Source organism: Cloeon dipterum, chromosome 3 (genome assembly GCF_949628265.1).
Source record: "Cloeon dipterum chromosome 3, ieCloDipt1.1, whole genome shotgun sequence".
Classification (NCBI taxonomy): Eukaryota; Metazoa; Arthropoda; class Insecta; order Ephemeroptera; family Baetidae; genus Cloeon; species Cloeon dipterum.
Genome location: NC_088788.1, coordinates 14,420,270 through 14,433,281, shown reverse-complemented (window position 1 = coordinate 14,433,281; position 13,012 = coordinate 14,420,270). Strand labels below are relative to the sequence as shown.

At 45.5% G+C, this 13,012-nt stretch overlaps 1 protein-coding gene across 1 annotated transcript in view; it reads right to left on the bottom strand.

Moving 5' to 3' along the window:
- tna (tonalli) overlaps positions 1-10,317 on the bottom strand; it is a 60,995-nt gene extending 50,678 nt beyond the window's left edge. The window contains exon 1 of the mRNA XM_065486439.1: positions 10,148-10,317. The gene's annotated coding sequence lies outside the window, so the exon portion shown is untranslated. The remainder of the gene's footprint in view (positions 1-10,147) is intronic.
- Between the last annotated feature and the right edge of the window lie 2,695 nt (positions 10,318-13,012).

Genomic DNA, 13,012 nt, shown 5'->3' with positions numbered 1-13,012 from the left:
GTTTCCTGTCATGCACGATTTTTGATTGCTGTTGGAACAAAAGTCGAGACGAAGCCCCCGATTTCCCACGAAAAGTCTTGACCTCGTGATTTTTTATCAAGCCTGAATTCGTCAGCATTTTTTCGAAAAGAAAGGAGCTATCTGTTCCCTTGCAACCGGAAATCGACTGTTCCAAGGAGTAAAAATAGGCGGCCTACAAAAGCGACGATTTGCCAGTGCCTTAATAATTGGCTTCATCAGCGGTGAGGCATTCTTTTCTGCTTTATTTTATTTTGCACCCCTCGGCGGCGAAGGAGCGGAGGAAAAAGTGTGGCGCGCGCGCGGCGGGCGACGAGAGGCTCTCGCAAATAGTTGGCGGCGGCGGCAAATTTGGTGCGCGCGGCAATATTTTTCGCGGCCGGCGCGGAGGGGCTCCTTTTCTTTCTCGCTCGGCCGAGCAATAGTTCATCACTTGGGTTTCGCGGCGGCTGCGGCGGCGGCGGCCGGGGCTAAAATTAAAGCGGTGCTGCCTGGTAATAGCCGCGCAGATAGTTTCATCATGTAACTAATGAGTTAGCCGAGGATGAATTTGCTCAAACAAAACCGCCGGCTGACAGCCGCGCGGCGAGTTATATGCCTCGGCTCGCGGCTCAATTAGCACTCTCGCGCGCCCCGGAACTGCCCGAAATGCTCACCGCGAGAAAAGGTGAAAAGCGAAACCGTTTGGCCGCGCGACCGTAATTTCTGCGCACGTGCCAAACGCTCCGAATCGACTGTGTGCGTTTGGACAAAACCTAAAAAACTCGGGAGTGACGTCTTATGCTGCGTAGTTAAAAGCCGTGCTGCCAGATGGCGCTAGGGGCTAAACCGAAATCGACCTTTCAAATGAAAATGTCTGTGTTGCCGTTCATCAATTATCCTGTGAAACGCTTGTTTTGAAAGGTGTCAATCTGCAGGCCGCATGTTGCTCCACGCACGCGTCCAGCGGATCGGCGAGCAAGAGGCGGGCTGGCGGCGGGCACTTTCGCCATTCCCTCGGCAATTCCACCCGGCTGTAAACAACCTTTGGCGTCCGGCGGTCGTTTCGGGGCAAAAGTCTGCTTGGGTCACCGCAACCAAAATAGACACTTCTTCACTGGAGAGGCGGCGGCGGAGGCGGATTTGTATCTAGCACCTAGCCAGAGCAGCGTGTGTCTGTGTGCGTTAGTGGATTCCAGCGCGCGACGGCAGTTGGCTCCAAATTGGGCTGCTGCATTTAAAAATAAGAGGTTCCCGTTGGGGGTTTGAATAAATTCCTGCTCTTCTTATAATAGCCGCGCGGACATCTTTTGCCGATGATGGGGTGCGCTCTTCATGATTGGCCACCGGCCAACTGGCTCCTCAGAACGGCCCGCCGAGCACGTGGCCCCCGCTGCCCCAAGCACACGCCCCCACCTTCCCACCCACTCGACCGAAGGCCGAAATTCCACCGCTGGGCCACACAAGAGTCCACTCGCGAAACTCACGGAGTGTGTTATCTCACCAACATGCAGGATTTGAGTCTGAATCTTGTTGATTCATGCTTGTATCAAAAGAGAGAGACGAGAGCAAGATATTCTAATCCAGTAAAATCCTGTTTCTTTTTTTAAGTTTGATGACAGCAAAAATCGAACTAAATTTTCTGCTAGATTAAAACAGCAGTTTTCAATGCATTTAGTGAAATATTATGTCCTTCTTTTACATCTCAATTTTCCTACTTTTACATGAACAAATCTGCAATGAACACCACCTGTTAAGACTTTTCACATGTTTTTTTCGAAACCAGGTAGCATTTTATCTTTTACATCAAGGTTATCAGGTTTTACCTTTTCCTTGGACGAAAATTTGATCGTATCATGTCCTTTTATACAGATTTCGAGATGTCTTATGATTTTGAACTTGGTGGGTAATTTGAAACTTTTTTCGTAAGATCAGCTTCTTGAAATTGCATTTCAGTTTAAATCGCCTAGAATTTCTGAAATAAAGAGTTATAAATTTGCTCTTCTTTGCTCTTAGTTTTGTATAAAAATCCATGTATTTGTATTTCAATTTTTGCTATATTTAGATTTTTGACCTATTTTAGAATAGTTTGTGATTATCATCGCAAGACGGTAAATGGTGAGGTTCCACAGAATTTCGTCAAATGCTCTCTAAAATAGGCTATCAGCAATAAGTCATGTTTAATTGTTTCAAATAACTGATGATTAAGACAAATTTTCGCAATTTTTATTTGTGAATGGGTACAGAGGCAAAAACTAGAGAGCGTAAGATAAATTTTCCCCAAAATTGTTCACATTTAGCCACCCATCCTGATCAAACATAATTTAAAATTGCGAGCTTCATTTTTAAAGTTTTATCACTCTCAAAATGAAATATAGGAACCCGAGCTTTGTTAGGCAACAGATTTTAGTGTGGACACCATGGTCACTGACGACACAACAGAGGAAATCATTTATATTATTTGAAAATGACGCCTGCGATGCAGGTTGACATAAATTCGCGCGCTGTCCGCTTCCTAAATCGATTAGCGCGCCACGGTCCTTGAAAACTTTCCGGGAAATCGCTCTGACACGAATATGACCGCACAGCTCGCACGCGCGTCTCGTCGCCGTACGAATTTCGTTGCAATAAAATATGTCGGCACCTGCAGTTGCTGGAAGGGAAAAGAGCCATTCTGCGCCGGTCGCAATAAAAGTAATTAACGAGACGCGCGGTGCGTGAATGAAAGACGCCGGCGTGTGTGTTTATCCTCGACACTTAACGCCGCTTTAATGGTCCTAATCAATTAATCGATCCTCAAGAGGCACCGCCGGCGTGTGCGTGTTTGCTTATTTCCGATATGATTTAGTGCCGAGTACAAAAATGACCGCGCGCGGCCGGTTCATTCTTTTGTTTTGACTGCTCCAATTACAACCGCGTGCGCGAGCGCTCACCGCACACTATCAGCTCCTAATTATCTTAAGCTCTTGAAACTTAAGCGCGCGGCTTGCGCTTTCTGTCTTTTCAACGCTCATTAGCCAAGCCTCAGCGTTTGCTTGGCTGACTCGCAGCAACAATTGCCTGCCCTCTTTGCGCAAACCTCCTGCAAGGGGGCAGCGGGGAAAAGTGCGTCCGGCTTTTGAAACTTTACAGCCGCTTTGTAATTTTAAAGAACGCTCTTTTGAAACAAGGTCTTCATTGCTAATTGCAGTCTTCATTTCAGCTTCTGCAACATAGTAGGCGTGGAGTGCAACGAATTTTTTTAAGAAGATAAAAGCACTTCGAACTGGTGGTGATCAGATCAGGTTTCAACACTCTGTGTTTCAAGAGCTGTTAGCTGGCCTCAATGATAACATTAATACATTTTTGGAATTTTTGCTTCGAGGTTCATTGAACCCTGGAATCAAACGAATAAAGACCTGTGCATCACTTATAAAAAGAGGAAATAAAATAATATAAAAGGAATGAAAGTTTTAATACGAATTTTGCTCCAAAAAGAGCAAGATTAGTTTTTTTCTACGTTGCGGTTTCTCTGCGCAGCGCAACTGTGTAATTTTGCTTCAATGTAGTTACTAACAACAAACATTTCGATTAAAACGTCCTATTTTCTCCTCGACGAACTTGACACATTTTTCCGCGGCCATTCGCGTGATCTATGCTTGCAATCGGAGGTTCCCCCAGCGCAAACAGCAAAGTGACAAAGTTTGAAAGAATTCGCGCCGCCGCAGGCCGAGTAAATGTACTAAATTTAAAGCGCTTGTCGTGTTCAATAATTGGTTGCGCAAGAGAGCGTGGTAACGAAGCGATGTTTCTCGGTCGGATTTTGTTGGCACAAGTGGAAAATGAAGCCCAATTGCGAGAACAAGGGTGTTGAGCGGCTTTTTTGAGTGCGCGCATGTTGTTTTTAGATTTGCTGGCACATTAGCGGGCGAGCGCGCTGGCGCTCCCCGCGAGAGAAATAAATGGCCGCTGTTGGTGAGCTTGTTTCGCGGCCACCTTGCTCTTTCATTAGCCGATTAATTAATTAATCGGTGGGGGCCAACTTTTTGAAATTTACGCGCAGCCAAGTCAAAACACGGGAAACCCCTTTAATCCAGAACCAACGTGACAAATTTACACTAATGCGATGCATCTTATAAAATATTTATATTTAACATTGGGACAGGTCAAATTAAAAACTAATGTTGTTTAGGAGTTCATTCATTAGTTTCACTTACGAGACTGAGTGAAGATGATATTTTTAGTCTCAGCTGAGGCAGTAAATTTAACTGACCGCTGATTTTGCGCAATGTTTTCGTCTGAAGTTTCACTTAAATGAGTGTTGAAAGTTGAAAAAAAAATTAAAAGGAGATATCCGAGTGACTGCATTTTTCGCTAATTTTAGACGTGGGATGTCGCATTCTAAACGTAGCGACTAATTGCAATCAACATTTCATTCCTTTCCTTCAGCGAATGGCAAACAAACTGAGAGTGAGCTCCTCTCTTCTAAGAATTGTCTCAATCAGAGGAGGAAATGTGGATTGAAATCTCGTCTTCGGCGGTCCGATGTTTCTTTTTAAGTGCGGCGGATGGAGCCGGTGAGAACGGCAAGTCACACCGAAATAATCGGCGTTCCTGCCCAAAATACTCGCGGCCGCCAGCGCACCCCTTTCACATGGCCGCGCGCGCGGGTAATTTTAGAATAAGTCGCCGCCAACACAAACCGACGCGCAAGTGCTGCCATTGTGCGGCGACGGCCGACGAGTTTTCGGATTAATTAATTCGGATGATGGCGCCGATTTTCGGGATGACACTTTGCTCGGGCGAAAGTGAGAGCCGCCTGCGCAAACGAGTGGATAATCCAGCAGCAGCAGCGTTTGTTTGAAGAACAAAAGCACTTGAATTTCCAGCAGACTTTCACAACTCGTAGGCAAATTAGAAATTATCATCTCATTGGCCGCCCAGCGCCAAGTCAGTATATGGTAGCGTTAAATCCTCTCGCGTCGAAGCTGTGACAACACACCATCACAATGTGTCATTATGCGCATTAGCCAGTAGACCTTGATAGAGAAATTGGATCTGAAAATGGAGGTGACATGTCTGTTGCTAAACCTTTTGAAATTATGCGCCACGATGTGTTGATTTCGTCAATTGAATTTCTTGCTAATTGAACTGTCACTTCATTATTTGCTAACGCACTTTATAGATTTTTTGTTGTACATGAGTGTATCTCTTGAAAAGGATTAGTTTTTAATCTAATTTGAAGACTTTAAAACATTTTAAAAAACGTTTTTCAAATTTGTTTTTAATTAAGAATAATTAAAAATCCAAAATTAATTTTAATGGACTAATACAATCTAATAAATTTTAATACAAATCATAAAAAAGTAACATTGACTGTTTTAAGAATAAAAGTAGTGAATTTGTAGTTTAAATGAACGGAAAATCTGTCATTAAAAAAGTAACAAAGCTGGACAAAGTGAGGGTCTGTAAAACCCCTAATTCAATCAACCTGTGGCAAGCCCTGTTTTTATATTGTAAGTTCTCTTGTATAGAAAAATTGGATATTACAAATTCCGCAGAGACATTTTGCAAGCGTGCCTCTGTGTTATTTTTAATTCAACGCTCAGCTGTCTTCATAATTGTTTTATAATACAACTGCAGTGCCCAACCCTGTTGGGCACAATTAAATCATGACCTCTCAACGTCTCAAAGCTCAAAGATGTATCGCAGTGATTACCGGCGTTACGTGATGCGTGCATGAACAATTGTTGCGTGATATTAGTTTAGATTATTGAGGTCATCAGGTGCATCATCCGACGATCACCATAATAACGTTTCGATCGTGCGACCAAGGATTTATCATTATTTAATATCGCGTTGATCCACTCGCACGTGCGGCGTATTACATTTGTTTATTAAAAAGCCGATGTCAAAAGAAACGCATCCTCGTGGAGAGAAAAAAGCGTTGAGCAACGCACTGCGCGCCGGGCTTTTAATTAATCCCATCTCCGATTGCTCTGCCGCACGCATAACACATTGCATTGCGATTGTGTTCGACTGGAAAACACCAATGACACAGGATTAAATCGAAGAAGCAGTGAGTTTCGGTTTCAAATCCGAGTGCACAGGTATTCCGCATGAGGGGTGGCTTTTTGCTTTCAAGTGCGTGCCGAGGGGTGAGCGCGATCTCGCCCCTGAAACGATGATTCGGTGGTGCAGTGAGAAATCAACCCCCCAGTCGTCTTGTGTACAAGGGTGGAAAAAAGAACTCTGTCGTGGCAGCAGCAAGAAGTTTTTTCCTTTCTCACAGGCTCGATTAATGCCACCACGAATTACTCGGAGAGCTCCCCGAGCTCAAGGATAAATTTCAAAGTAAATATTATGATTGTTTTTGTTGCTCGCGAGTTTGCACTGCTCTGCCACTACGCGACCTATTTTCCTGCCTGAGTGCGGCACGCGTTCCGCCGCGCGTAATGAGCAGGAAAAGCGCCAGTGATTCGATTTACAAACACAATTATCCTTTTCGCATTTCCAGTGAAAACTTTGGCCCGCACGCACGCCCTGTCCGGCACGAAACTGTTATTTTTTTTTAATTCACTCCATTTTTGCCTCTCACGTAGTCTGCAAAGTTCAGAGCTGCATTACTCGCGCTGAGAGAGAGAGAGAGAGAGAGAGAGAGAGCGCCGCACTTTGCCGTCCGCCGCCCGCGCACTCCATCATCCTCGTTAAGCCTGCGAGCGCGGGTTAATTTTTCGTCTAGGACTTTTGATTCGGTAATTCCGCGCGGCGCGACTCAAATTTCTCGGGCGGCGAAAAGAAAAGTTGGGCGGCAGGTTGCGGAAAGTTGGCTGCGTCGGTGCTCACTGGCTGCAGCGGGGAGGCGGCCGCGGGGGGAGGCGGGGGCGGCCGGGCGGGCAGGAGGGGGCGGGCACGAGAGAGTAAATGGCAGTGCAAAAGGCACTCGCAGAGAGTGAACCACAGGCGGTCGGTCATGCCTTGGCTTTGCTTTGCTCCCTCCGCAGATCAATAAACCCCTCTTGCAGTGGCAAAAGCGGCACCATAAATTCAACAACTCGCCCGCCGCCGCCGCTGCCGCCGCCCGCCCGCCCGCCCGCCGCACCGCCTGCACACTGAATTCAAACCAAACAAGCCCCAAATGATCCTCCACCTGACGGAGAAAGTCTGCAAGCGCCGCGGAGGGGTGGGGGCTGCCAACCCTTAACCGGACGACTTTTTGCAGCGCGCTAACGCGTTTCCGGGTCAAGGTATTTTCGATAGCCCTGCAGAGTGTAGAGCCAGTGTGTGTCCTATGCCCACTCTAAGATCAAAGGGCTAATGAAAAATCGATGCTGATGCTGTTGTTCCAGTTCAAAAGGGTCGTGACTTCAAACTACTAGAATATTGCACTTCCTGATTAACTCTCACGCTGGATTTGTTCACCTGTTCCCCCTGCACGCTGCGGAGATTTTATTTTTAAATTCATTCAACAAATCAGCTACTATATAAAGTAAGAAATTTTTGTAGTTTCCACTTATGTTTCAAGTCCGAACGAACAGTAATCCTTGCAAAAAGGAATCAACATAGTCCATATATAGTGTTTTATTTTATAGTCTCAGTATGCACCGCGGCGCCAACCCGCTGCATCCCAGGCTGCAGCAGCCGCCGGCCCGCACCGACCTCGGTAAAAACGTGTTTGACTTTTGTGACGTAAAAGAGCGGAATGGTATTATGCCACCCGCACTGAAAGACTGTTCGACGGCGCAGTTTCCATCCCTCTGCAAGGCGTATGTGGTAGCATGATTATAAAGGGTGATTTTTAATTGTACCGGCTTTTTTCTTCGTGGGGAGTGTCTAATAACTTGTTTACCAGAAGTGTTTAGGTTAATTGTGAAAGTTAACATCAATATAAAACGAGAGCTGAATAAAGACACTGTAATTCCTTTTAAATCTTTAGATATTTGGCTTCCCATGCCATTATGGTTTTAATAATTTATGCGTTCTGATATGGATTCCTTTTGTTACAAAATTTACGCTTGGTTAGTGGTTTTTCCCGTTTTGTGTTAACATCGACCCTACCCGTATTTCATCTCGATTGGATGTTAAACGTGGCTTTTTGAGGGTTCAATTACGCACTTGTGATAGAAAACAGTCACAGAATGGAAAGACACTTTGAGAAAAAGGGACGGGAAAAAATAAATAAGAATTTGTTAAGAAACACGTGCAGAGCATTTAAAAGTGGTTTGCTCATACAAATGTAAATAAGCGAGACAGATTCGTCTCAAAATCGTCGACTCCTCAAAATTGAACTGAGCATGATGGTTTTTCAAAACCGGATCTCTCACATTTAAATGTCCCGTTCACAAACCGCACACGTGTATACAAATCATACACACAGCACTTCTCCGAAACGAAATGCATGATAACTGAGACAGGGTTCTCACATTATTTTTAATTGGTGAACTATCAAGTGATAAAAGCAACTATAGCTGTGTGTTCAACTTTCAACTCGAGAGACGGAGAGATTCTGGTGAAATCTGAGGGCGGGAATCCGGCGGCGCAAACAAGCGTGGAACGGACATCTCCTAGTAAGTGAGTGTAAATATATATCACGGAGAAAAATCAAATGAGCAGGAGCATAACGGGCGAGACCTCGATTCCGAAACTCACCGAGAGTTTACCTACTTATTCGAGAGCGATTGTGCTCTCGGCCGACATCCGAGAGGCGAGCCGACCGACTCTCCCCACTGCAAGCGTGCGTATTTGAATAATCATTTTATTTGTGCTGAGAATAAGGAGCAGAAACAGACAAAAGGCGGCGGCGGCGGGCGGAGGAGAGTGAAAATATTGTGATGCTGGTTGAGTCATTGCATCGACAGCCATCCAGCCAGCCAGCCAGCATCCCCTAGTGCCGTGCCGGCACCCTAGCAGTAGCTGGGAACAACCCTTGTTCGAACGCTCGCTCGCTCGCTCGCTTGGCGGCGGTGGCCGCCCCTGAAACTCATGTGTTTCCCACGCCTCACGTCACTCTTTCTCTCAAACAGCTGCACGACCAGCGAGCCGACCGCCGCCGATGGGAAAAAATGTATATTCCGCTCTTCAAACACAAGAGAAGAAGTGCAATTGATTGTTGCGCTCACTCGCTGCCAATCAGCACGCTCTGCACAGTTCTTGCGCCTTTTCCCCAATTTTCGTTTGCTCGTTCGCCGCGAATATGATTATTTGAACTCCTCTCTCGGCGTTTCAGGTCACGAAACACGCACCATGAATTATCATTATTGCTTTGTTTCGCAGCGCAACGGCTCGAATTTCTTTCTTTCTCTGCTCCTTGAGAGTGCCACGAAATTTCTAACTGTCTAGCGCAAAGCAGTACATTTGCTGTGCGACGCGTGTGCGATTTTTTCAACTATCGTTTTATGGTCTGCGGAGCGTTTGGGTTAATAACTAGAGGCACTTCACTTATTGTCATGGAATAATAATTACATCGGTGGAGTCGATATGTCCCAAACCACTTTTTTCCATTAAAGAAAATAATTCGAGATTATTTTTCTCCTTAAAAAAATTGTAAAAGCATCTTAATTTTTTGCGGTAAGCAAATATTACTAACTAGAGTGTCAATTAATCGCAATTTGACGTGGGTTCAACAGCTGTCCAGTGGCTGCAAAGAGGCTGCGAATATTTGATGTGCTTGTCTAAATATTTGAAGGACGGATGCTTCCGCCAGAGCGAAAATCGAGGAGGAGAATGAAGTTCGGCACGCGCGAGTGTGGATGTGTGAAAATACCCGGCGAATGAATGAATGAAAGGGCCGTCAGGTGTCGAGAAAAGTGGCTCTCTCGCTCATTAAGTGGCGCACGTTTAATTGCACCTCGGCCACGCCCCCTTCGCACTCTCAAAACAATTCTTCGCCGACCTTGCTGGCCGAGAAGAATATCGGGAAGAAAAAACAGAATTTCTTTAATCAGAGAAAAATATGTTTTCGTAATATTTACAATATTCCAAGGTTTTGTTGTAAACAAAATTATCTTCGTTATCAAAAGAAATTCGAAAATCAACTGAGATAGTTCAACCTGGAGACCTCAGTCGGAGGCCCCTCGCACGTGTTGGAGGCGGCACTGCCCTCGACCCTTTTGCCGCTCTTTTCCTGGTTCGGGTCCTTGGGGGCAAAGAATTTTTCCAATTGGCGTCCTACCTTTTAGAATCAAGTGTTGTGAGGGTGTCCGTGCATCGGGGGCGGCTGTCACCTGGAGGCGGAGGCCGGGACACGAGACACACCTGGACACACTGACACTGACAGACGCACACAACCGACCGACACAGCTGCTCGCCGCGCGACACACGAATGCGAGCTGAAGCTACGCTACAGCCGCCGCCGCCGCTGAAGAGCAGGCAGGCAGCAGCTCGGGGGCGGCTTGCGGAGGGGAAGGGCCGCCCCGACCCCCTCCCTTCCGCCGCCCCAGACGACGCTTCCCGAATAAATGCACACACACACACACACACACACCAATAGAGCACACACACAAAACAGAAACTTTCGCTATAATATCGGGGTGGCGCGTGTGAACGATTTGCGAGGACCAAAGAGCGAGAGGAAAAGTTGCGTGGCCGTTCGCTTTTTGATCTTGTCCCTTTTTTTCGTGAATTGAAAATTTTTCATAGTTAAATGTTGGCTCTGTCAATTAATATTGGATTAAATTAAAAATAATCGTCAACACAGGTTTTGAATGGCAAATAAAGCAAACGCGTCAGAAGGGTTTTGCGGAAAATATTTAATATACAGGAATTTCAACTTGATTATTTTAAACACTGGAACAACATTTTATAGTATTCTAATTCATAAGATTAATCTGAAATGTCTCTACGTATAAAAACACATAAACATTAATAATTTTTATTATTTAAAGCCTAAATTGGAATTCACCCTAATAACCGACCTGTATATTATTTTTAGTGTCTTCCACGTATACAAAAGGTATTATTAATTCCACCGGTCGATCTACATCACTTTTCACATCCTTACCAGCGTTATACGAACGTGTTCTTGACGTCGTGAATTTTGTTAAACGGTCGTGGTGAGGCAGTTATGCATTATAAAGATATTTCCTTGTGCGCAAGCGGCCAATTGAACACAAAACATTTGCACAACAAACGCGGAGTTGAGTGAAGGAAGAAAAAATCACTCCCCGCCACAAACATGCACGCATTCGCAGGAGCTGTTGGCTTTTGGCCGACTTCTTTATTTCTCTTCAGATTTTCGCACGGAGGGGTGCAGCCCTGTGCAATGGGGGTACCCACCCCGTAGGCCCTGTTCACACGCTTAGTTGGCAAACACTCTGCACTCATTATTCCCCCTTCCGACTCCTAGATTGACCTGTAATTGTATTTTCGAATCGACTTTTGATTATTTTCCAATCCCCCGGAGCCGAATTTCAATTGAGTGACTGACTCACTCTCGCGAAGACGCGGAGCAGCTCTCTGCTTGGCATCCGCGAGCAGAGTGTCCATCTGACAAACAATTATTATGCATGCGGTTTTATTATTCATGAGAATTATTAATATTTCAGCGCCTGGTGCAGCGCTGCTGCCTGTGTTTCTTTCAATGAGCGGTGCAAGTCACGGTGCGCGCGGTAAGTCACCGCGCGAGAAAACCAGTTTCGCTGCCATATTTCCAGAGCACGCGGATCATTCAGCAGAAACAAACTGCTTTTGCGCGCTAATACCATAACACACGCTCGCAAATCTGCATCGCGCGCGAGCGAGTGCTGCAGCGGCCTCTCTTGTGTCGATTCAACACGCTCGCGAATTCCGTTCTGCTGCCTCCTTCGCAAAGTATGGCTATTATTGCAGCCCCGAGCACATACTTGATCCAAATACGAAACAATAGTTTCCGACACGCCGCGTCGTTTAATTAGAAAATCCTGCAAATTTCGACGAGCACCGAGGAAGGAGGGAAAGGGAACGTTGAAATATTTCAATCCGCCGTGACCTGTTTTGCAAAGGATAACGGCGGAGTTTGAAATATCGATTCGTTGAAAAATTTATTGTGGAGTAAATGCTCCAGCGTTTTATTGTTCAAAGGCCTTTTCCATCGTTTCCACAGCCATGACATGACATACTTTCTTATTTCATATTTTTGCAAAGAGAACCTTCATTTAATGCTGATGTTTTTTTATATACTCTCCTCGTGTCCCATGATTTAGCTAATTTTAGAAGCGATTTGGATGATTTGATGACGCAATGACGAGGAATATGCTACGTTTGAATTATTCACCAAAATCATATAAATCGGGCACTGATTACGAGCTAGGTGAATAATCTCAATTCGTCGGTTTTAGGTAGGCAAAAGGTGATCCAAATAAAAAAGGCAGAGAGCGCGCATTTTCCCCTGAAAGATTCATAATTTTCTCGTTTGCATTGGAGTTAAGTGCAAAACAATTGGAAAGGAGACGGGAAATGCACATAAGTCGAGATCCTTCTTTTTGCAAAGCAGATGCACACAGTCGGATTAATTCAGCGGAACGTTTTTTGGTTTCAGATTGCAGAAATCGGAAGGCGCGTTTTTAGAGCTGACGGCTTTTGCTCGCGAGGCGTGACACTTTTGTCGTTCGGCGCGTCTCGCTCTTCGTCCCACGAGTTTTAATTGCAATCTCTCAAAATGCGATAAATGGGGCGCGAGTTGCAAGGCTTCCCTTCAGATTAGGTGACTCTTCTCTGCGCGCTGCATAAACAAGCGCAAATTCCTCCCGCTGCCCGAGCGATATTTCATTACACTTTTTGCCACCCGCCTCCCGCGACCAAATTTAATTTCCTGCAATATGAAAAAACAAAAACTGCGGCTGGCAACACGAGAGTATTTGTCTCGTGAAACAAATTTGTACAAAGTGGTTTCGCGTAAGAGAGAGAGAGAGAGAGAGAGAGAGAGAGAGAGAGAGAGAGAGAGAGAGAGAGAGAGAGAGAGAGAGAGAGAGAGAGAGAGAGAGAGAGAGAGAGAGAGAGAGAGAGAGCTTTGCAAATCAAAGAGGGCGAAAGAGGAAGACGGAAATTTATGTCACTGACA